The sequence below is a fragment of the Cricetulus griseus genome, chromosome 2 (genome assembly GCF_003668045.3).
Source record: "Cricetulus griseus strain 17A/GY chromosome 2, alternate assembly CriGri-PICRH-1.0, whole genome shotgun sequence".
NCBI classification, from domain to species: domain Eukaryota; kingdom Metazoa; phylum Chordata; class Mammalia; order Rodentia; family Cricetidae; genus Cricetulus; species Cricetulus griseus.
The window spans coordinates 422733860-422760115 of record NC_048595.1 but is presented as its reverse complement, the minus strand read 5'-3'; the positions used below and the strand labels follow the sequence as shown (position 1 = coordinate 422760115).

Genomic DNA, 26256 nt, shown 5'->3' with positions numbered 1-26256 from the left:
TCCATTTTTGAGTGTATGCATAGTGTTAACAATGAAACTGCAGTTGTCACCTCACCATCTGATGACATTTCCTTTGGGTACTACTACAATTGTATGTAGAAGGAATTTCTGTCCCACCTGGTCCCATAGCCTTTTAGCCCCCAAATAAACACACAGAGGCTTATATTAATTATAAACCGTTTAGTGGGTGGCTCAAGATTCTTTTTGGCTATCTCTCTCTTAGTTATTAACCCATATCTATTAATCTATGTATTTTCACATGGTCTTGAGCTTACCAGTGATGCCTGGAACCCTTTCTTCCTTGGCAGCTACATGGCATCTCTGTGGCAGCTCCTCTCTGCCTCCTCTCCCTAGCCTTCTCCTCATCTGGTACCTCCACCTGTACCTCCTGCCTGGCTACTGGACACTCAGTGTTTTAATTCATCAATCAATAAGAGAAACATATTTACATAAGGACATCCTCCATCAATAGTAGAGGTGGTGAATGCTATATTTTAAATTTTCAGGAATTATCACTTACCATAATAGCTGTGCTCATGTTATTGCTAGCATACTTGCTGCATAAGCTTGCCCAATATACCAAGCATGTTCCAGATACCCTTTACTTCATACCCTCATCAGCATTTGCTAAGTTGATCATTTTGACAATAACCATCTTAGGGAATGAGGTGACCTGTCTTCTTGGCTTTGACTTATATTCTTCCTAGGATTGATGCTACTGAGCTTATTCTCCAGGTAATGGTTATTGTTTGAGACATCTCTGCTTAGATTTGTTGCCCATCTTTAAATTGGTTATTACATTCTCTTGCTGGTGACTTTACTGAGTTCTGAATACACTCTGGGTGTCCAGCCTCCTGTCAGTGGAAATTTGTAAATCTTTTGTTTTTCTATTCTGTATATTGTGATTCAGAAGTTTTCAATATGAACTGATGTCATATTATATATATATATATATATATATATAATACATATATATATATATATTATATATATTCTTTCTTTTTTATATTTATTCATTTTGCAGTCAAATCTGAAAACGTGTTACCATCCCAAGGCTCTGAAACATTTCACTATTGTTCTTCTATGAGGCTCATTGTATTAGACCTTATATTTATTCATATATTTCTTAATACTACATTTTCTGTGAAAGGATTTAGTGGGGTTTATTTAAAACACATAAAACAGAACTAGGGAGTGGAAATCCCAACACAGAAGTATGTGTTGGATAAACACAAGGACTTGAGTTCAACTTCTGGAGTCCGCATAAATGTCAGATGTGATGGTGTGAATGATAACATGGGCTCAGATCTGGAGAGACAGAGACAGATAAGTCTCTCATACCCTCTAGATAGCCAGCCTTGACTACTGAGTGACCACCAGGCTAGTGAGAGATCCTCTCTCAAAAACCAAGATGGACAACACTTTTTTGTTTTTTGGTTTTTCGAGACAGAGTTTCTCTGTGGCTTTGGAGGCTGTTGTCCTGGAACTAGCTCTTGTAGACCAGGCTGGTCTCAAACTCACAGAGATCCTCTGCTCTGCCTCCCAAGTGCTGGGATTAAAGGCGTGCCTCACCAACGCCTGGCCGATGGATAACACCTAAAGGTGTCTAAGGTTGACCTCTGGCCTCTGAGTGCACACGTATCTAAACACATACACATGAGCATGAGCTAAGCAAGGCTGCTAACATTTAAATCAAGACAAATTAAGGAAAGAAAACTGATAGCAAAACAGTAAGCAAAATATGTGGCAAAAATAACTCTGTGGACATGCCCACCTGAAGCTGGCCACAAATGAAGTTAACATTTTCTAGAAGCTATAGTGGGACATTTTAATCAGTTACACAGCACAAGCTTCTGATGATGGATAATGAAAAGGATAAGCAGAGTTGGTATTTGGATCCTATGGCGTTTTGCTCTAGAGTGTATTATAAAAACATCAGTGTGTTCCAGGAGCAGTTTAAAATGGATGGCCATCATTTATAGACTATCAAGTGTGTGGAGTGAAGGCTTTAATGTTCCACTCATTGAAACTGAACATAGATCATAGCCTGATTGCTGGAACACTTTAACGTCATGACACGAAACTTGAAAGGAAAAGTGGCATTGGAGGGGTGGGAGGAATTGGAGGGGAGGAAATGTGGAGTGGATTTAAGCAAAACATTTTATATGTATGTATGAAATTCTCAGACAATAAAATTTAAAACAAAGTCCTATGGGAAACAAAATACAAACGTGACCAAGGATTTCCTCTATCTTTCTAACCCAATAGGATTGCAAATTAGAATAATTAGAGGCAGAAATGAAGTAAAGAATCTATTCATCAAAACGTTGGAGAATGGGGCTGGAGAGATGGCTCAGAGGTTAAGAGCACTGACTGCTCTTCTAGAGGTCCTGAGTTCAATTCCCAGCAACCACATGATGGCTCACAACACCTTGAATGAGATCTGGTGTCCTTTGCTGGCATGCAGGCACAAGACTCTATACATAATAAATAAATAAAATCTTAAAAAAAGTGGTAAAAATTAAAATATAAAATAATCGTTGAAGAATGAACCCCTGGCACTTTTTCAGGGACAGAATACTATGAATTAAAATGGATGAGTATCTTTACATGTAATTAATGAGTTTTTTATAGTCCACTGAGTTTGATTTCCTTTTTTTTTTTTAAATTCCTCTTCTCTCATACAATACATCTTGCTTTTCCCTTCTTCCACTCCTTCCAGTTCCCTTTCCGTCTCCCCAAGATCTACTCCATCTCTATTCCCCTTCAGCATTCCAGTGATATCAACTGACTAAGGCATGGCAATAAGACTAAGCATAAATCCTCATATCAAGCCTGGACAAGGCAACCCAGTAGGAGGAAAAGGGTCCCAAGAACAGGAAAAAGAATCAGAGATGCCCCAACTTCCACTGTTAGGAGTCCTACAAAAACACAAGACAAATAACCATAACATATTCAGAGGACCTAGGGCAGACCCAGGCAGACTCTGTGGTTAGTCTTAGTTCCCCTGATGTCCTCAACCCCTCTGGCTCCTACAATTAGTCCGCTCACTCTTCTATGGGGTTCCTGGTGCTCCAAGGGAAGGACCTGACAGAGATCTCCAATTTGGACTCACTCTCCACCTAATGTTTGGCTCTCTGTTTCTGCTGTCATCACCTGCTGGAGGAAGCCTCTTTGATGTTGATTATGCTAGACAATATATATATAATCTCTGGGCTATCTAGTCTCTGGTTGGTTCCTGGTCATTCAGGAAGTGTGGAACATGGGCTTCCTCTTTTATTGTGTGTGCCTCAAGTTAGACCAGTCATTGGTTGGCCACTCCCACAAATTATTCCACTGCCCCAGCACATCTTGCAGGCAGGATAGATTGTAGGGCAAAGGTTTTGTGGCTGGGTTGATGTTCCAGTATCACAACTGGTCATTGCCTGATTACAGAAGATGGTCACTTCAGAGTGGGTATCCTTATGTTACTATGAGTCCTCAATAGGAACACCCTTTAATCTACTTTGAAAGAGTGTTTTCAGTCCTGCTATATTGTTAGAAAAATGGATACTTATTTGCCTTTAAAAAGACAGTCTTATTTTGACTATAAGTTTTTCAGTGTTCACTCTACCAAATTTTTAAATATACACAGAACATAACAGACACCCAAGATTCTAGGTAGGCCCTATAGATCACAATGCTACTCACCTTTTAAAGATATATTTTATGTATGTGTTAGTGGCAGCATGTATGTAAATGTGTCACATGTATGCCTAGTACTGGTAGAATCTAGAAGATAATATTAGATCCTCTGAGGCTGGACTTATAAATGGTTGTGAGCTCTTATGTGTGTTTTGGGAACTGAACCTGGTTCTTCTGCAGAAATAGCAGTGCTGTTAACTGCCATAGCTCTAGTCCCATTGTTATTCATCCTGTCCAAATGTTTAAATGTTGTTTTGAAAAAAATCTATATTCTTCTCCTATTAATTTAATCATTATATTGTGAATATTTTATGCTATTAAATATTTATGCCTACAATTATACCACTCTCAATGACAACTTATTATTCTATTAAATAAATATATATTTACTTATTTAAGCATTTGACAATTTTTTATTGTTTCACATGTAACGATGATGATGACATCAGTTAATTCTTAACAAAAATCTGTAACTATTTGCCCTTAGACCCACAGATAAGTGTAGTTTTCACCCTTCATTAAGGAAACTTCTCTTTGAAACAGATGGAGACCACTACAGAAAACCACAACCAAGCCAAATACAGAGTTGTGGAGCCCAGGTCAATGGGTACATCTACAAATCAACCCCTAACTTCAGGCTCAGTTCTGAATATTTTGGGGTATAACTTGTCTGAATGCTTTATTATTCTCTTACAGTACATTTCTGATGGTTAAACTGCTAGATATATATAAAAGCAGATGTATTTTTAAATATTCTAAATATATTTTCAGATTTCATCTAAAAAAGATATGGCACATTATTCTTTTTTGCAAGTTATGTTGATCTGGGCAGTGGTGGTACAAGTCTTTAATCCCAGCACTTAGAGGCAGAAGCAAGCAGATCTTTGTGAGTTCAAGGCCAGCCTGGTCCACAGAGTCAGTTCCAGGACATCCAGGGCTACATAGAGAGGCCCTGTCTCAAAAAACCAAAAGATAATTGCTTTGTGCAGTAGTGGCATACACCTTTAATCCCAGAACTCCAGAGGCAGAGGTAGGTGGATCTTTGTGAGTTAGGGTCCAGCCTGGTTTACAGATCGAGTTCCAGGACAGACTCCAAAGCTGCAGAGAATCCCTGTAGTGAAAATCCAAAACAAAAAAAAATCATTAAAAAAACTAAAAGGAAGGAAGGAAGGAAGTTATGTTGAAAATAGGTGTTTTCAAATATATTCTGATCATGATTTCCCCTCCTCAACCCTTCCTGGATCCTCTCATGTTCCTACCCACCCAAATAAACAGCTTTCCTTTGGCTGAATTTTCCTTCATAGACACCTATTTTCCATCTGTTCATAAGCAGTTGTTTATATATGTCAGTAAAAACTCAGTATGGGATTTAGATTCTAGTTTGTTGAATTAGTTTGCATGTTTGGCATGTGATGGGGACCAGCGCTCTTGGGCATTGTACTCGACACTTCTGAGATGATAAAGACAGATCCAGATAAAGAAAAACCTCTAAAGGTTTACACTGCATTAAAAAATATATGTAGGCTTATGAGAGAAAAAGTAACAGGAGAAAATAGAGTAGCCGGTTATGGCAACGCTGGTAGGATTTGCTAACGGAAGCAAAGGCAGGTGGATTTCCACAGAGAAACCCTGTCTCAAAAAAAAAAAAAAAGAAACAAAAGGAAGTAAAAGTAGAATAGTAAAAAAAGCCACCTAGAGATAAAAAATACACAGAAAATCTAGATACTAATATTGTTGTCTTTAAATTGTTTGATTGCCGAGGAAAAACTTATTGCTGCTAAAATACATTTGATTATAAATACTGCTAAATTAATCCAACTTACACATTTTAAAAGTACTTTGACTTCAGAATTTAAGTCTAAGGACAGGCAACTTAGAAATAAAAGTTTTGCTTTTATTTCCACAAAAAATAAAAAGCTGTGGATTCCTTCCAGACTAATATGGTTTGATCAAGCAAGACCCCCTGAAGCTGAGAGGACACAGCCTTACAGACTACAAAAACAAGGACTTGGTCAGGTTTCTATGTTTTATCATGATCCTAATGGTATGAACATCGCCCCCAATCAGCAGGAAGCAGCTTGGAAAGAACGACGCCCATATTCCCAACTATTGTTTATAAATGTTTGTTTTCATTTAAGTGGGTTAGTTATAAATGATAATGAGCATAGTCAATCTCTTTTTAAAGAAAAGGGGAATAGGATATCGGAATGAATACTTTGCATTGGTATATATTTTCATTTATTGATACAACTTTAAGGTCAATTTTGTGATATGTATATGTCTCCTCTTATTTAGATATTATGTTTATACAGATCTTTTACCTATAAGAGTCAGAACTTATAATTAGGTTAGTTAGGTTTTCTAGATTCAGAGATGTATTCGAGATGGGTAGGTATTCTTCAAACCTTTCAAAGACCTACAGAAATATGGCATTTAAATGGTTTAGGGTTTATCTTGGCAGTGAGACACAACTACTCCTGGCACACCAATTATGTCAGAAAGAAAGATGGGCATCGAAGAAACTTGTTATGGAGTTTGCTTTCAACATGGCAAGATTAGCCATTTGGGCAAGAAACTGCTATTGCCTGAACTGTTTGTTGCTGTATAAACTGGACATGCAGGACCCACAAGAAAGTGACTGCTGAACTTACAAAACAAGACAATACTGAAGGGTTCCTGTTGAAATGGAGAAGTGTGCCAGACAAACTGTGGCTTATGGGCTGAAGATGGATGCTCCAACAATGCAGAGGTACTTTGGGTGACTGTCCAGGTGGCAGATATCCTGTCAATTCTAGAGTTTATATATTTTCCTTCTGTGGTCTTTGATAGAGTTGAAGACAGATAGTTAAGGTTATAGTTTTCTTCGGTTATTATAAAAGATAAGTTATCCTTTAATTTAGACAGAAAAGAGGAGATGATGGGGAATGTACTGTGTATGTTTATCTTATTGATTATTGAATAAAATACTGTTTGGCCAATGAGACAGCAAGTTAGCACTAAGAGTCAAAAAGGATTCTGGGAAATGTAGTAGAGAAGTGATGTTCCAGGCAGGAAGTGACATAGCAAGGAAACTCATATATAGTGAGGAAACAGGAATTGGCCCCCTTTCCCCTCCACTCTTGTTCCAGTGGCAGGATGTGATCCACCGGCAAGGGAGGACGCCAACAAGATATCCGATAAGATAAGTCTTATAAAATATATAGGTTTATGATAATTAAGACTGAGCTAACAGATGAGAATCCTAGTCATTGGCCAAGCAGCATTGTACCTAATACAAGTTTCTGTGTATTCATTTGGGCCTAACTCAGGTGGGTGGCTGATGTAAAGCTCACACATGGTGGTGGGGCTCAGGCGGCTTTTGGCAGAAAGATTTATCGAAACAGGTGTGCTCAACGTGTTTACAAAACATGATGCTTGGTATGTTCAACATGTTTACAAAACATGAAAATATCCCTGTGAGTGTGCATACTGAGTAATTTGTAGAACTTCTCATGAAGTCCTTCAGCACTCTCATTCGGTGGAATTTTGGGTGAGATTCTGCCCAGTGACTTTTCCACTGTCTCCTCTCTTACTATATTCCCTGTCACTGTTTTCTGAGTTTTTAAAATGGGATTTTGTAATAACCAAGAGATGTCTGTCACTGTTGAGTATCTGTAATTCGATTGGTGGACTGAAGCAATTTATATCAAGTAATGGGTTCTTTTATTTCTTTGAGATTTTCATATATGCATACTATATTTACTTCATTTTCACATCCACCCTCTCCAGCTCCTCCTGTGTCTTTCCACTCTCAAGTTCACCACCTCGTCTTCTTTAATTATCCTTGAGATAGATCTATCATCTGTCTATCTATCTATCTATCTATCTATCTATCTATCTATCTATCTATCTATCTGTCATCTATCTATGTACCTACCTATCTGCCTGTCTATCTGTCTGTTGTCTGTCTGCCTATCTCTCTGTCTATCTGTCTATCTATCTATCTATCTATCTATCTATCTATCTATCTATCTCATTTGACATAATACAACTTAACAAGTATTTTAGTGTTTCTCATATGTATATGTATTAAAGGATGACCACTGGGCTTGGATAACCTGTCACAGGTATTATTCTTAGAGAAGATTTCTTGTCTGTCTCTCAGAAACCTTTATTTGCCTGTAGCTCTCTGGGTAGGCCCTTGCAACATTTCCACCATTCACATTGGCATGTTGATTGGTTTTCACTGTGCAGGTCTTGTTTAGCAAAATATGCTGCTTCACAGATGTGGTTTCATTACATCTACAATCTTCAATTGGATCCTACAATCTTTTTGTCAGTGTCCCATTACCTTAGGTATGGGGGTTTATTGTAGATGGATCCATTCAGATTGGGCTTCACATGGTCAGGTCTCTGTGTTTTGGCCAATTGTGGATTTCTATATCTGGCAGCTGTGAAAATAAGTTTCTTTGATGAAGAGTGAGAGCTCTACTTATCTGTGGGTATAAAGATAAATATTTATAATTTAGATAGTAGGTAACAGGCTTTCCTCTAGGGTTCATGAACTCACCAGACATGGATAGTTGGCTGGATTTACCATACAAGGTATAAGTCACCTACTACCTGTTGAGCAGGCTCTGAGTCCAATTAGACAGCCTTTGGTTACCTCCCAGATAAGTGCCATTGTTGCCTGCCTAGGCAAAAACTTTCTGCTATGATGATTGTTGGGAAACCATCAGAAAACATTGGTATTGTTGGGTTTAACAATGTTGATAGAAAGGTAATTATGGAGGAATGCCTATGGTATAATTACAAATGAAGCACACACACTATTTTATTTTTATTTTTTCCTTTAGCCACAATCAGTGACAATCATTGTAGCTTTATAGTTTGTTAGGAAATTTTATTTATTGTTTATTGCATTAGGCATTGCTTCAATAAAATGCCTGAAAAAGACAATTAAAGGAGTAAAAGTTTATTCTAGCTCAAAGTTTGCAATCATAATCCATCACTGCAGAGAAGTGATGGTGTCAGGAGAGTGACAATGGCAGCTGGTGACACTGAATCCATAATCCAAATATGGAACAAGATGAATGATGCTACTTAGCTCACATTCTCTTCTCACCTATGGAATGGTGGCCCCTTCCATCATTTAATGTGGGTCTTCCCACCTGATTAAACTAGTACAGAAACTTCCTCACAGTCATTCCCAGAGAGTTGTTTCCTAAATTCCAAATCCTTTCAAGTTGAAAATCAAAGTTAACCATCACAGTTATAAATGTAGCACATAATGAGGAAAATCTCAGAATTGTGTTTCTTATCCTCCATGGAGTCCATAACTAAACTTCTGTTCCCAAAAGAAAGAATGGACAGGAAATTGGGTTTCTTAAAGGTTAAAACATTCAAAGGCCAGGTAGTAGTGTAGCATAGCTTGAATTCCAGTACTCCAGAGGCAGGTCTCTGTGAGTTTGAGAGTAACTTTTTTTTTCCCCAAAGAGAGTTCCAAGACAGGCTCCAAAGCTACAGAAAAGCCCTGTCTCAAAAAACAAACAAATGGGGAGAGCCCAGACATTTGTGGGTCATGCCATCCCTGGGCTGGTGGTCCTAGGTTCTATAAGAAAGCAGGCTGAGCAATCCATGGGGAATTAAGCCAGTAAACAGCACTTCTCTATGACCTCTGCATCAGCTCCTTCCTCCAGGTTCTTGCCTTGCTTGAGTCCTGAGCTGACATCCTTTGATGAACAGTTTTGTGGAAATATAAAGCCAAATAAACTCTTTCCTCACCAAGTTGCTTTGGTCATGATGTTTCATCATAAGAATAGAAATCCTAAGACAGTTATCTGAGAAAGCAAAACCACTTATTTAGGTATATACATGTCTAAAGACACAAATATATGTACTGGTAGACCATATGAAGTCTTCAGCATTCACTTATATTATAAAGTAAGTATTAACCTTGAACTTTCAGGAAATTTCAATAATGTGCTTTGGCTAAGAATCTCTCTGATTGGAGCGATAATGCTGTCATCAAGGACTGAGCTGCTACCATGGGCCAGATCTGCTTGTGTTCATGGCCCTACCATAGCCAGGGGCTATGTCGTTATTTGTGGCTCCTGTTACCATTGAAGGCCACATGGATGCCTGTGGTCTGAACCACAACCTAAGGTGTATTGCTATCCAGGGACCATGCTGCCATCAGGGTCCTACTGATATGAGTACCTTGTGTGCCACCCAGGACCATAGAGATGCCCAGACTGAGCTGCTGCTGAGGGCTATGCCTGGGTCCCTGGTCCTGCTGCAGCTGGAGTCTGTGTTGTTGTCTGTGCCCCATGTTATCATCAGGGGCCATGCAAACCATCCATGTTAAAGTCTTAGAGTCATGTTGAGCTGACCCTGCCCCATATGGGAGAGCTGTTTCCACCCCTTAATGGCTGATACACTGATGCACTAATACACTGGAGAGCTGAACCTGTGGCATAGATGCAGGTGAGCTGGCTTTGCCTCTTGCCTAAGACGTTCAGTTCCAGCAAAGGCCTGGACTGATCAACTCAGCTACCACCTAGGCCCACATCCAGGCCATTGAGTTGGCTCACCTCAATATCTACCCCATCCATGACGTCTGGAGGTTGTGAAGGGACTTGTTCTGCCAAACCACAGCTACAAGATCTCCATGGCTTGGGCAACATCAGGAAATCAGAGAGGTATTTCAGTGAAGGTCCAGTTTTGGTTAGGTATCAGAAGCCAGAGGCCTTGAGCCAGGCCAACAACTCATTGCAGTGAACATTTGCAAGTAAAGCTGTTTGGACAAACTGCTTTTCCAAGTGCTGTTAGGATGAATGAAGAGTTATGAAGAGGCAGGAAGTTGGAGGAGCAAAGTGGTTTTTTGTTTTGTTTTGTTTGATTGTTTCAAATGATTTTTTTTGTGGGGGAGGCATGTCAAGGGTGAAAGGAGGATATGGAGGGACTGGGAAATGAGTGGGAATTGGGTGAATGATGTAAAATTCTCAAAGAATCAAAAAATATGTAAAAAAATTAGAGAGCTTACATGTTAAAATATTCAATTTAACAAAAATTATTTTACCAAGAAAAAGATACAATCCTGTAGTAGTCCAGGCCATAGATAGTTCTGAATCAAGAGGGTCTGAAAGATCAAACATATTCTTAAATTCTCAGCACAAGCAGTAGTCTGTTTTTCTTGTGAGCATAGATAACAAATATTGTTAAATCCTAAAGATGAGAAGAAACTGTTAATTGTTGAGATTTCTTCAAATGTTATTTTTTTCATTAAAATTAAAGATTAAAAAAATCTGTATGACCTGTTGCCTCCTGGCTACAGAGGAATGACACAATCCCGACATCCATGTTTCTTTAAAATTATTTCATCAATTTCTTTCCTACGGTTTTATTTTCTTTGTGGACTAGACTTGAAACTCCAACCTCAGCTTGCTTTCTGTAGCTCTTAAGAAGTTACTTAGACATTAGTCCCCTTTGATAAAGGAATAAAATAAAGATACTCTGTTATTCAATATAGCATAAAAGATTACAAGTTCATATGAAAACAGAAGTGAAAAAGATTTCACTTGATGGCAGACAGAAACAATAGAGAATAAAGACCATTCTGAAATAATTTATAGCCATAGGTTTTAAAAACTTTGCTATCTGCTATAAAACACTTGAAATACAAGCAATGTCCGGTAAAGAGTTTTCTTCTTGGGATGTTGAATAAAAAAATAACAAATGTTGCTACTTTATCCCACTTCATTTTCAGTCTATTGACCCCAATTAGCCAGGAAAATAACAGTGAGTGACCAGGTAAGAACTTACTTTATAACCTTTGATTCTCCCTATTTGCACTCTAACTTCCTTTGGGTTAATTCACTTCAGGTCAACCAGTGTTTTCTCTTTCATTTTACATTTGTAAATTTCAATTAACCACCTTTATAGATTTAGAGGCTCATTAGAAACACATGCTAATTGGAAAAATCTGTTCCTGAAAGGAAAGACCAAGATTTTTCTTTGCACACACCATGACCAAGACCAAGACATGTTGCAAAAAGTAGTCTCAATAAATATTTTAATTGTATGTTTATTAATATATGTATAGTTAAGTGAAAATAATTTCAAAGACACAAAAATGAAATGTTATTTTGGAGTATAAACTGAGCAACTTCTTTATTCATGAGGATGATAAGTGTTTGATATATTCATTGCACAGATATTTAATAAGCAGATTCCTATTGCAGGAATATTTTAAGTACCAGAGGCACATTGGGGTGTTAGATATAATAAATATAATAGTACACCAAGCAGATATGGTTTCTGGCCTCATGGAATATATAGTTTTTTTTTCTCCCAAGATTTAAATATAAGGCAACACTGAAGAAAGTTCTGTTCTTACATCCATCCCGTCATGTTATGTTGACAACCCAAATGCATTAATGTCTTTGCCTTTCATCTTTCTCTTCTCTATTCTCCACATTGCTACATTAATATGTGTGTAAGAGATAAAATTACTCTGCATTCCTGAGACTATTCATATTACTCTATTGTAGAGATTTGTATGGATGGTATGATAGGGTTGTGTGGCACTGTAAATTGTGTCTTGACACTCTTCTCCTCACCCCGACAGCATTTGTAGGGAAGAGCATCTTTCTTTCTGATATAAAGTACAATCATTTCAGGCAGGTTGCTTCGATTTTATTCTCTGTAATGATCCTTTCAGACAGAAGGAAAAATGAGCAATTAGTAATATTACTTATAGCTCCCCTTATCTAAATTCTGTGAATTGCCCTCTTCAAAGACCAATGCTCACAAATAATAAATAGCATAATGTACCAGAAGTTCTTTAGTTATAAAATAGGAATATAGTCCATAGGAATTATGTGGATATTCTGTCTAATATTCACTTCATATAAATCTACCATGTATCTGGACTATGTCACATACACATTGAATAATTACATTTTGTGAAATGTTTATATATGAGAGAGAGGGGGCATGAGGGTCATAAGAGCAAGAAAGAGGATATTAGTTAGTGAAAACAGTGATTCAACTTCTAGTCCTACCTGGCTGAATTAGAAAAAAAAAAAAAGGTATTTTATTCTATACTTCTCTTCAGTTTCATCTTTAAATTTTTTTTCAAGACAGGGTTTCTCTGATAGGTTTGTTGACCAGCCTGGCTCCAAACTCATAGATATCCAACTGCCTTTGCCTCCCCAGTGCTGGGATTAAAGGCATGCACCACCACCACCTGGCAACAGTTTCAAATTTTTAAACCACAGCAATGTAAAGAATTGAACATTACTGTGCCTCCAGACAGGTCTGCCTTTGGAGTCTTTGTGGGTTTAACAACTCCATCTCTTTACATAGGGGATATTTGTTGTATGTTATTCAAGTGCCAGAATCTGGAATGTTCCTCTGTGTAAAAAACACACCAGTGAAGAATAACCTTATTTATGTTAATGAGGATTAAAATTAAGATGCAAATAATCTGGGTAAGAATCATTGTGTCACAAACACTTTTTATTGGATTATACTGTCCAATCATGTTTTCTTTTGTAATATGAAATATTGATCAGCCTAAGTGGGAAATACAGCATTTGTTAAATGTATGTTTTCTTCCAGTTATGTATTATCTGTATACTCAGAAAAGACCTGAAAGAATCTGTATTTGTTCTTTCCTGCTACATATAAGATTGGTAAGATTCTCTGAAGGTTGAAAGTCAGTGCTTGTTTGATTTGTAAAGAATATGTTTATGATAGTCACTCCCAGTTTGATTATTCATCTTTGTTGTCGGATTCACTGGATTTGGACTCACCTACGAGACACACCTCTAGGAGTGTCTGCACTGCTGTTTCCATAAGGGTTTAACCAGAAATGAGGACCCATCTTAGCACCATTCCATGGGTTTGGGCCTTGGACTGGATACAAAGGGAAAAGAAAGCAAGCTGAACACCAACATTTATTTTTCTCTGTTTTCTGAAAGTGGACTTAGTGTGACCAGCGGCCTCACTCTCCTGCCAGCACAGCTAGGGCCACTCACACTGCCACACCTTTCCAGTCATGGGGAACTGGATCCTCAGATGGTAAACCAAACTGTCTGAAGTTGTCTTTGTCATTCATTTTGCCAAAGGGATAATAAAGACTTTTTATTTGGGGTATCGAGATCTAAGTTCTCCAGACCAGACTCTGGAGTGGATGAGAGAAAGAGAGGGGATGGTAAAGAGAACTGATGGTAAAGAATCCAAATTAGTCGACTTCCCCATCATCCAGAGAAGCAGCAATTTCAGTATGAGAAAACCAAGAATTAATGAACTCATAAATTATCTAAGTTAGCATAACAACTGAGTTGGAGATATCACCACAGCCTGCCTGCAGCTAAACTCCCTTGTATTTTTACACACCAGGTTGTTGCTTGGAAAGATATCATAACATCAAGATTCAGGCAATAAGCTGATGCCTAAACTATATATTTTTTTCTTCCCAATATTGGACCCTCGGTCAATTCTAGAGTTTCAAGCATGTATTCCTATTGCTTTTGTGGAATATTTACCAGCCAAAGTTTTGTTTTCTCTTCTGTTGCTTCTTTGGATCACTCAAAGTGACACCATACAGAGCATCAAAACCCCACTGTCTAAATTAATCTTCCAGGTTAAGGAGAGTTAAGTTCCTGGAAACTATAGAGAGAACACTCTGCTACACTTAAGATCTGAGATCTTTAGCAACCAGGTACATTAAAAAACAATTTCTTTTTTTTTTTTTGAGGAACTTTTCCTTTGTATTCCTCTATAGTCTAGATGGTTACCAAACAGGAGCTTGACAGGGCAAAGTGAATAGTCAATATTGGCATGGTTCATGCATTGTTTGCCAAACTTTGTACCAAATTTTTTGTTTTGTGTGATGTGATTGCTAGCTAAAGAAATTGGCTGTGGCTTCTACATGGAAAAGGAAACTGTGTGTGTGTGTGTGTGTGTGTGTGTGTGTGTGTGTGTGTGTGTGTGTGTGTGTGTGTGTGTGTGTTGGGGTTCTGGTGGCTTGGGGATGGGAGGCTCATGGATCTGAAATGAAGCTGGAAAGTCAGGCTCAGAAACACTCAGGAATCAGTGCTTCTAAAACAATGAGCAGAAAGTTCACCATGCAAGTCATTTGCAAGAATAATCTTTTCAGTATCACTATAGCACCCCTCCTCTACTGAAAAAAGAATTCAACCACCCTGCACCCTTCCTTTTAAGATTCAAGGGCCCAAGGAACATGTAATTGATCAGACATATGATGAAATTGACTGTATCTTTGTGAATAAGTTCAGTGGAAAATATAAAAAAAAATGAATTCAAAATGTCAACAATGGGTTTCTGGATAGATTTTTAAAAATCTGTTTGCCCCTTCTGCCACTGATCCCCTCCTTTTTTCCCCACCCCCTCACTGCTTTCCTACTCCCTGTCTCTCCTCTACTCCCTTTTCTCTTCTTTCCCCTACTCCTGCCTCTCTCTTCCTTCTCCCAACCTGCTTTCTGGAAGTGAGGGGATTTACATATGCTATGGAAGTACTCTTAAATATGTTCTCTGAAGATAGTTTCATCAGACATATAGACATACACAGTCTGAAGACACTGTTTGAATTTTGTTGTTTAAAATAGCATTGTGCCTTTTCTTATATGGTAGAAGTTCTATTCCTTAAGGTTATATACATAATTTTCCTATTGAATTAATTCTTAACTTTTAGTTTACTTGCAACAAAATGTGGTGAATATGCCTGAAGAAATATAAAGCTAGTTTTTCTTTCCACTACTTTTGTTCCAAATCCCTTTTGCTTTGTTTTGAAAGCCCGTGAAGCAAGTCAAGTTGGCTCAGATCTGCACACAGGTAATTCTGATTAGATAAATGCAATGTGACTCATGATGACTGATGGCTGCTTTGCTTAAGTGGAACAGTGACATCTAGTGCCTGAAGAAATGTGTCCTTGGATATGAAAGGTCCTTTGTCTTTAGTATGATAAATGAGGGGTGGGCCACTTACATTTGCAAAGAAGGTCTCACTGTGACTCATCTCTATCCTCATGACTGGGACATTAGACCATGCATTCCTTTCTAGCCTTTCACATAACTCTGGAATGATTCTATCAATCTTTGGTCTTTCTATCTATCTACACTTCTCGGGAAGTCTGTATATTGATGTCAGTTCTCTATTGTATTACTCCCCCAAAGTGTACACTTGATTTTTGGTGGACATACATTTCTTACTCTCAAAAACAAAATTAGAGGGCTTGGGGAGATGTTTCAGTCTATTCGGCACTATAAAGTGTTTGTTGGTCGAGCATGAGGACCTTATTTGAATCTGTAGCATAAAACTAGGTGTGAGATACATGCTTGTCTTTTCAGTAATGTGGTGGTTGAGGTGGGTGAGTCTCTGGGGCTTGCTGGACATCCAATCTAGTTAGACCTAGGTTTTTGTGAGATGTTCCTGTTTCAAAAGATAAGTTAAAAGTGATTGAAGAAGCAGGGTGCTGGTGGCACACACCTTTAATCCCAGCACTCGGGAGGCAGACGCAGGCAGATCTCTGTGAATTCAAGGTCAGCGTGTTCTCCAGAGGAGTGCCAGGATAGGCTCTAAAGCTACACAGAGAAACCCTATCTCGAAAAACAAAAACAAAAAAAAGTGACTGAAGAGGACTCTGGACATTTGATTTCTGCCTCCCCTCCTATATAATCAAAACTATGTGCCCTCTGAACCACAGTCATTTCCTTGTCTGCTGCATTGTTCCCCCCGATATTCCATTCATTTCTCCTGGTCTATGTGGTACTATGTATATATTATGCTCAGTACTGCTTAGTAGAATACTGGGTACAGTTGTACTGAGTGATGTGTGCTTTGTGCTCTGTTACGATAAATCTTTCCGCCATAAGCTGCCGGGCCCCATCGCCACATGTGTGCTTTATGCCAGCCGCCTGCTGAGTTAGGGCCCAAATGAATACACAGAAACTTGTATTAGCTACAATGCTGCTTGGCCAATGACTAGGGTTCTCATCTGTTAGCTCAGTCTTAACTATCATAAACCTATATATTTTATAAGACTTATCTTATCGGATGCCTTATTGGCGTCCTTCCTTGCCGGTGGATCGCATTGTGCCGCTGCAGCAGGAGTAGAGGGGAAAAGAGGGACGCTTCCTGTTTCTCCTTTGCTTAAATGAGTCTCCTTGCTATGTCACTTCCTGCCTGGATCACCACTTCTCTACTACATTTCCCAGAATCCTCTTTGACTCCCAGTCCTGTCTAACTTGCTGTCTCATTGGCCAAACAGTATTTTATTTAACAATCAATAAGATAAACATACACAGTATATTCCCCATCAGTGCTCCTGGTATCCCCTGTACTGAAACAAAAGGAAAATTAAGTGGTAAACATAAGCAATTTGAAGGTGAATTACCTATGTTTCAGTAATGATTATAATACTTATTTTCTCCCAAAATATTTTGTGCTTTAGATGTTAAAAATATGGTACATAAAAAAGAGAGTGGATTTTACAGATTTAATTCTAAGACTTAAAATAAATTAATGTGATGTACAATAAGAAACCCTGGGTGATATTAAAGCATGAAGGCTTCTTATGCTACACTTCTTATTGCAATTAGAATTGTAAAATATAAATTTTTGAAGTTGATGTAGCAAATTTAACCAGGATTTACATAATATGCCAATTCTAGCATAAGTACATGATCAGCAAAGTTGGTGTGGCATACTGGGAGATAAGAGGAATCTCACACACTGATGCCAAGATGAATCAAGTTTCATGAAGGATGAAGCAAGTTTCCTTGGACCAGAAATGGCTGAGTAAGCAACTCAATCTGTTCATTGGTTAGTTGTTTGGTTCCTGTCCAGAGAACTCAACAGCAACTGTGTCAGAGCAAATGCTGTGTTTGGGGCCAGGTGCCTTAACTTTCTTATGGAAAGCGATATAACTAAAACATGTGTGGAAAGTGCAACAAATTATTTGATTAACTTTACTCATCCTTCTACACTCACTTTATCCTCTTGAATCAAATCAAAGACATACTGAACCATAATTATTTCTGGTTGAAATTACTGATTGGAACATAAGATCTGTTCTTAAGATTCTCTAGGGTAGTCTTTGTGATATGGTTGTGGGGCAGGGGTTCTGATTTACTGTCCTCTCTGATTTCTTTGCTTTGCCTTACTTGATGTAGATATCATTTTTAATCTCAATGAAATCAGAAAGTTTAAATTCAGTGAAAAAAAGCTCATGAGACCTCACTCTCCAAAAGTGGGTATCATCAGGTACAAATCTCCTTGAAGACACCGACTACTAAAGAGAACCAAGATCTCTCATGTTGGCTTCAGGTTACATGAAGGGAGGCAGTTAGACAGCAGAAGAGTTAGGTCAGGTAATAAGGACTTATTTCTTCTCTCTTCCTATTTCCATGTCTTTTTCTTTCTCAAATATCTTAGGAGAAATAACTTAAACCATACAAGTATATTTCTATTTAATGAAAATTTATGAAACAGTAATTATTAGTACACACTCTACTTGCTACTAAGCTACAATTAAATGAAAAAAAAAAGATGTTCACTGTCTTAGTGTTCTATTGCTGTGAACAGACACTGTGACCATGGCAACGCTTATGAAGAAAAACATTTAATAGGGGATGGCTTACAGTTTCAGAGGTTTAGTCCCTTATCAGCATGGTGGGATGCATGCTGACATGCAGGCAGACATGGGGCTGGAAGAGTTGTGAGTTCTACATCCAGATCCTCAGGCAGCATGAAGAAAGAGATCCTAGGCCTGGCTTGAAATCCCAAATCCCACCCCCAAGGACACATTTCCTCCAACAAGTAGCACCATTCCCTGATGAGGAAGCATTCAGATATATGAGTTTATGGTGCCATTATTATTCTAATCACTTCATTAGCTTTTAGAACAGTATTCATACTTGAGCCATAGTATCTTCATGTATGTGTTTATGTATGTACACATATGTACTTAACAGAAAAATATATAGAAAATTTGTTGATAAGCCTGGCGTTGGTGGCACACGCCTTTAATCCCAGCACTCAGGAGGCAGAGGCAGGCTGATATATGTGAGTTCCAAGCCATCTTGGTCTACAGAGCGAGTGCCAGGATAGGCTCCAAAGCTACACAGAGAAACCCTGTATCAAAAAACCAAAAAAGAAAAAAAAGAAAATTTGTTGATATTTCTTCTCACCTACAGAGTAGTTTAAAGTTAGTCACAAGCAAATGCTTATGAATACAAATAGGAAAAATGGCTGTCACCAGGAGTTACTGAAAATCTTTTCTTCAGATATTTCAAACATGTGACACATGGGACTATGTGAGTTCAAGTTTTACCTTTCGATTGGGACAAGTTGGAAGAGGAAAGCGCATAGAGTTGAAAGGGGAAGTTAGTTGTGAAGAGGCTATATAAATAAGAAAACAATTAGCTATCAGAATGGGTATTGCTGTTTTATGTAGTTTAACACAATACTTTTCTCCTCAAGGGAACAATGTACTTATATGTAATAGCATTTTTAGTCATATAAACACACATTTATATGTACATATGCATGTATGTTTTGTGCATCTATAATCAAATATGCTGGCCCTGTTGTAAAAAATGACAATAGAAAAGGTATTTGGTTACATTCCAAAAGTTGTACATTTAGTAAGAAGTCCCAATATTAGAATTTCAACAGCCAAATTCTAGAGTTTCATCTAATCTATAGAGGCTAGACTACTTTCCAACACATGAATTTTTGTATGAAGTTGCATTATATTATGAACAATGAGTGAGCATGATTAATATGTTACAAAATATATGTATACCTACACCCTACCCAGTATCTTGTCCTATTTTCTTCTGTCACACTGTATCACATTCCTATTGAGCTATAGGTGCAACCTTGAAAAGAAATTATTTCTGTAGTCCAATCCAGATTACATCCTGCTGTTTCTAACGGAATAAAAGATTTCTTTTTAAGGTTTCTCATATGTATGAATGTTTTGCCTGCATGTATGTACATGTACCACATGAAAGCCTGGTGCCCAAAGAGACCAGAAAACAGCATTGGATCCCCTGGAAGCAGAATATTGTTAGCTTCCATGTGGGTGCTAGGAACCAAACCTGGATCCTCTGCAAGAACAATGTATGCTGTTAACCATTGAGCTATATCTTCAGCCCCAAGTTTAACTTTTTAAAGCATTGCTATAGTTATTTCATTTCATCCCCATGCTAACAGGTCCCTGTTTTTTTCCATTTCCTACTCTCTGAAGGATAATATCCTGAAGGTGACAAGATTCCCATAGTTGGGTTCCAAATCCCACTCTCCCTTATTTTTAATGGTTGTCCAGGTTATAGTGCTCTGTTTTTATCTTAGAGAACAGATAGTGTGTCAAATTCAGAGTTTAGGTATGTGTAGATTCTGTGCTTATTTTAAAGACAAATTTGCAACGTTTTAGAATATCCCATAGAAACATCCTGATGCCAGTTTTCCTTGGTTGGCTGTCCCCAGACCCAGGTACCCAGGCCCAGGCTGGTGACGACTACTACTTCCTCTTTTGTTCTTGTAGATGCAGCAACTTCTTCCTTTGAACCCTTGATTATTTAGTAGTTGCTCTACTACACTTGGAATTTTTCATTTACCCTAATGGAAGATAGCAATCTATTTTCAAAATTATAAAACATTTTATATTACTATAATTTTACTTTATTGCTACAAATAGAATTTTGTTAAAAAATGCCTCTCTGGTGCTTGGCAGACTCCATTTATAATGACAATTAGAGACTGCTCAGTCTCTCATTCCATGCCCCTTGTCCACCAAAAACAATAGAACATCAGCTTTAGTGACTCTCACACTCTTTGCAATGCAATGTTACTGACTGTGGACTTCAGAACAAGAGATACATTATTCTAGTCAGCGTTTCTCTGTTATGATAAGTCTTTCCGCCAAAAGCCACTGAGCCCCACCACCACGTGTGCCAGCCGCCTGTCCGAGTTAGGCCCAAATGAATACACAGAAACTTGTATTAGGTTCAAAGCTGCTTGGCCAATGACTAGGATTCTCATCTGTTAGCTCAGTCTTAATTATCATAAATCTATATATTTTATAAGACTTATCTTATCGGATGCCTTATTGTCATCCCTTCTTTTTGGTGGATCACATCCTGCAGCTGGAACAGGAGCGGAGGGGAAAAGAGGGCCCTTCCTGGTTCTCCTTCACTTAAATATGAGTCTCCTTGCTATGTCACTTCCTGCCTGGATCAGCACTTCTCTACTACATTTCCCAGAATCCTCTTTGACTCCTAGTCCTGCCTAACTTGCCGTTTTATTGGCCAAACAGTATTTTAATTAACAACCAATAAGATAAACATACACAGTACATTCCCCATCATTTCTCTTTCTCTTAGCTTTGAAAAACAGGGTTTATCCAGCATTCGCTACCCACATGATGGATGGCTTTGTTCCCACCATGGCCAAATGTGATAATTGAATGAAGGCTTTTATGAGGATAATTAGAGAAGACTAAATGAGAACAACCTGTATTTCGAGGGAAAGTTCCCTATAAGACTTATGTTATATTGCACATTTGAGATTGCCAGTACCCAGTATACTATTTGGCAAATACCCAAGATCATGATAATCTGTTAAAAGACATAAGCTAATATGGTAGAATGTAGTGGTTCCTTGGTAAAAGTAGATTTATGATCTTGGGAAGACCATGACCTCTTTTTATTTGGCTCAATTCAAAGACATTAAAAGGAAATACTCACTGTGATATTTGAAGTAGATCCAAAACAGGAAGTTATTTCTTTAAGTAGTGCAATATAACAAGGGATTGCTATCCTGCCCTTTGTGTCCAGCCTTCAAACTGAAATTTGTTTCATGGGGATTTGGGAAAAGAGGAATGAGGCTTGTAGACATAGACAGACTCAGGCGAGAGATTACAGGAAGCAGATTAAAAAATACACAGACATTGTGTACTTGTTCCTCCAATCAAAAGATGATGCCCTTATTTCCTTTCCTCTTCCCCCTCTATCCTTCCTTCCTTCTTTCAGTCCCTTTAGTCTATAACTTTTCCTCAAGGGAACTTCAAGAAAAAAAATGATGCCGAAGGAAAACCATGAAATGTATTATTTTAAACCTGATCCATGGATAAGATTTTCAGTTCTGTGGGTCTGGAGAAGATAGTGGCTCTGAAGTAGGAACAGCTTGTATTTGTGAAGTGCTTGTTAATATTCTCAGAAATTTATATTAATTGAAAACATGATTTTGTAGTAATTTCCGTATTCCAAACTTTCCTGTAAATATAACAATTCATTTAAACCTAACAGAAACCTTGTGATATGTGATATCACCACACTCTTTCTACATGTGAGGAAAAAGGGACACAGGGAGATTAAGAAAATTGGCGAAATGCAGGATTCTTTGAGAGGCAAATAGACAAGTTTTTTTTTATTTGTTTGGCTTTTTTTTTCTGCTGTATTTCACACTTAGGCCTCCTCTTGCAGGTTAGTTACTTGTCTAATATTCTGAGTTTATTGAGTTGTACAATCCACCCAGCCTACTGTCAGATGATCAGCTCTGATTGCTGACTTTTCCACAGCTAGCTTTGTTAATTAACTTCTTTGAACTTCAGCCATCAACCACGATGAATAATTCATAAGCTATGTGTCTTAAATACAATGATCACTTGATAAACTGTCAGTACTATAGAAGTGTTCCTTTTAGAAAGTATTTTAAGCTACATGTCCCAAGATAAATAGGTAAGTGTGAGAATTTACCACTGTTATTGGCAGAAGGTCTGCATTTAGTGTTCAGAACAGTTATAAGGATTTCTAGTTAAAAAGAAAAAATGATCAGCAGAATAAACCTTGAGTTAGATGCAGTCTTTAAGAACATCATACTTTATAAAGGAGATGGACCTAAATATAATGTCAACAGCATATAAGAGAAACCATCAGAAGGCAAATATCAAAAAGTGGAAAATTTTGTTAACAAAGACCCCAGTGTGGGGTCATTGAGATGGAACAGTAGGTATAGGCGCTTGCACACAGCTCTAATGTCCTGAGTTTGGTCCCTGAATCCCACAAGATGGCAATAGAGAAATGACTCCCTAAAGTTGTCCTCTGATTTTGATGACTGTGATGTTGCAGGCACACACCTGCATGTGTATACACACATAAAGTAAAAAGAGAGTAAGAATAAAGCAACACTAGGACCACAAATTTCTAGCTTTATTAGTAGACAAGTTTGAAACAAGCAAATTATCCAACATGAGAAAAGCCTTTAAAATATGTTAAAATATAGCACTGTTAATATGCAGACATGAATTTCTAAAGAGGAATTTTGAAGATAATACCATTTTTTAAAAAAATTATTCATGTGTTTAATGCAGCAATCCTATGGCTAAGAATTACTGAAAGGAGTCAGTTGTGCTTAGATTTCCATCACAATGACCCTCTCCAAAGTGTCCATTATGATTTTGATCATATCAAGCAGAAAACTCACATCTTTGAAAGATACTGAGTGGTGATATAGTTGAAAATATTGAATGAAGAGTACATCTTGGGTTTAGCACTGAAGATTTGCTTGGAGAAGTATCTTAGTCCCCTGGAAGCATTCAGTGAGGATGAATTTTCATATTTTCCTATCATGGTACTTAGAGTGTAAACAATCCTTGATGCACAGGGTGGATGGACAGAATTCAGCAGCATCAAGTCATTTTCTAGGACCTTTCTGTGTTGTGGTGGATCCTTGAAAGAGGGCCTGGCGAAATGGTTCAGTTGGTAAAGTGCTTGCCCCATAAGCATGAGGTCCTGAGCTTAGATTTCTAGCATTAAAGTAAAATCCAGAATCCATGTATGCTGGTGCTGGGAAGACCATGGGCCCTGGAGCTCATCAGTCAACCAGTCCAGTACAATGAATGATCTCTGGGTTCACCAAGAGGAAGAACTTGTTGTTGGTCTTTGACCTAATTTTTCACATGAGCACACATCCATAACCCACCCCTGCCCCATGCTACATATACTCTCACACAGAAATCTTTTAAAGCGTCCTTGGGAGTCAGAACCAAAAGAAGGAAGAGCTCATGATGGGAAGACATGATTCAAGTGTCTAAATGTCACCCAACGCAGAATAAATCAGCTCAGTTGTGAACATACAAGAATCGAATGGAGAACACCAAATCTGTGCCCACATAAGTGTTCTAATTAACATTAGTGCACACATACACATGTGTGTGTGTGCATGTGTGTGCAAAACAAAATCAAAAATAAACAGAAGACAGAACAAAATGAAAAGCAACAAGTCATGAATGTATGAAAGTAACTTGTAGGTGGTGTGAGGGCAGTGGTTCTCAGTCAGCCTTCCTAATGCTGAAACCCTTTAATACAGTTCCTCATGTTGTGGTGGCCCCCAACCATAAAATTATTTTCATTGGCACTTCCTAACGGTAATTTTGCTACTATTATGAATCATGTTACAATTTTGGGAGGTAGAAAATTGCCAGTAGAGCTGAGACTCACAGGTTAAGAACCAAAGGCCTACAGGAAGCTAAAAGGAGGTGGAGGTGAGAACAAACAGAAAGTATCCTATACATTTCCTAAATTGTCAAGAAACAAATTTAATCAATAAAAATTGCAAAAATTTAAACAGCTATGAAAGCAAGGCTCCAACATAAAGTAGACAAAAATATTGGTTTACCAGTGTTATTGTTTAAAGAACCATGTTTGGTGTCTGGAACCATTCTAATGAATAGAACTTTTAAAAAGTATGAAGTCACATTTATCCAGCCTCATTTGTCAGCTTTGATATAAGACATGGTCTCAAATACATATAATGTCTAGAATGTACTGGAGAAACCAATAATATATCAAAAATGGAAAATGATGTAAGAAGGAGAAACATTCAACCTCCAGTAAGGGGCTGGTGAGATGAACACAAGGTTAGAGACACTTGCACACAGCCTGAGTTCAGATCCAAGATATCACAAGGTGGCAAGAGAGAACTGATTTCTCTGGCCTCTGCACTGATACAATCAGTGCATATAATCCACATGTATTATATCATACTGAATCCCACTAATACACACAGTCACCATGTGTTACTAGAAGTTTAAAATTTTTTCAAGGAGATAGAAATGCTGACTTGATTTTATTTTTACACAGTTGTAGTGTGTAAAATTTATAACGTATCAGGTTATCACATTATACCTCGTAATCCGTGCAATTACAACAATAATGATAATAAGTAAAGCATAAGCTGGATTTGTGGTTCATTACTAATTTGAGCACTGAGAAGGCTAAGACTGGAGCATTGGCATAGATTGAATTCAGCCTGAGCTACATGGTGAGTTCCAGGGTAGCGTTGGCTACAGAGTGAACACCGGTCTGAAGAAACTGAAAAGAAAAAGAGAGGGTGGGGTTTAACTCAATGGTAAAATGTTTACTTAGCAAATGCAAGGCTCTGGGTTTTGTCCCAGCAGCAGAGAAACAAAACATAAAAAATGGTATCCACTGCACATTTTTAATATTCAAGAACCTAAAAATCATGTTCAAATGTATTTTGATTATCCCTGTTACAATATATTGCAAATGATGCACCAAGGATTATCCAATTCTCTAAGACGATTTAGTATTTAAGGGAAGTGTTAAAATTAGTTTATAGAATAAAAATCTATTTTAGTATATTGTATCAGATAGGCAAAACACATCAAAATATATATTGTGAGGGGTGGATGATTGAACCCTAAATATTTGTATTTTTCCTTAAAATTTCTACTTCTAATATTTTATACAAATAGAGCTTAAGATATTTGCTAAAACAAAAATTTAAACGATGAGATGTTCAAATTCTATCTTGGTCTTGTTTGTTGGAGCAGTCTCTGACTCATATATCAATATATTATACTTTCAGTCCTCATGTATCAGTTTTAATCATGCCTTGTGGTAATGTGTATTGTAACTAATTTAACTTTTGTTTTTGCTGGAAGTTTGGGAGTGACTCCAACATCCTATAATTCGTCAACTTTAGGGTAAGATACTAAGTTTTAGGATTTTTTTCTTCATTTGTTTAGTTGTGTGTACACACATGTTGGAAACTCAGAGGACAACCTGTGGGAATCTCAGATCTCTACAATGTATGTCCTGGGTAGTGAATTCAGGTTGTCTAGTTTGGTGGCAAGCTCCATTCCATCCTGATTCACATGTTAGCCCTAGTTTAAGATTTGTTTTTATTATTTCCTTGGGAGTTTTGTACACCATGTTCACTCATTTTCACCCTCCCAGCCTTTCTCCGCTACATTCTCCTTCCCTACCCACCCCATTCTGTGTCCTTGCTTTCCCCAGACTAACATCTAATTTGTGCAGCTTATATATCTCTGGAATTGTGGCCTTCCACTGGAGCATGGTCAACTCTTTGGGGCCAACATTCTGAAAGAAAACTGACTCTCCATCTCACAGCAGCTATCAATTTCCAATAACTCCTGGGTTAGGAGTGGGACTTCATGTCTACCATCTCTCTAAATCCTGAGATTTTGTCTGGATTGAGTTTGCATTAGACTCATATATGTGTGCTGTCACAATG

The 26256-nt window shown here is 37.8% G+C and overlaps 1 long non-coding RNA gene across 4 annotated transcripts; it reads right to left on the bottom strand.

The window, feature by feature from the left end:
- Positions 1–4734: 4734 nt before the first annotated feature.
- On the bottom strand, positions 4735–16663 carry LOC107979026. Of its 4 annotated transcripts, none has more exons than XR_004768690.1 (5): positions 12285–16663; positions 10745–11149; positions 10257–10487; positions 8015–8159; positions 4735–4795 (listed from the first exon to the last, which is right to left on the bottom strand). It is a non-coding gene; the product is annotated as an uncharacterized LOC107979026 (long non-coding RNA). The 4 variants fall into 4 exon arrangements; XR_004768689.1 differs by having other exon boundaries at positions 10257–10890; positions 10980–11149; XR_004768688.1 differs by having other exon boundaries at positions 10257–11149.
- Between the last annotated feature and the right edge of the window lie 9593 nt (positions 16664–26256).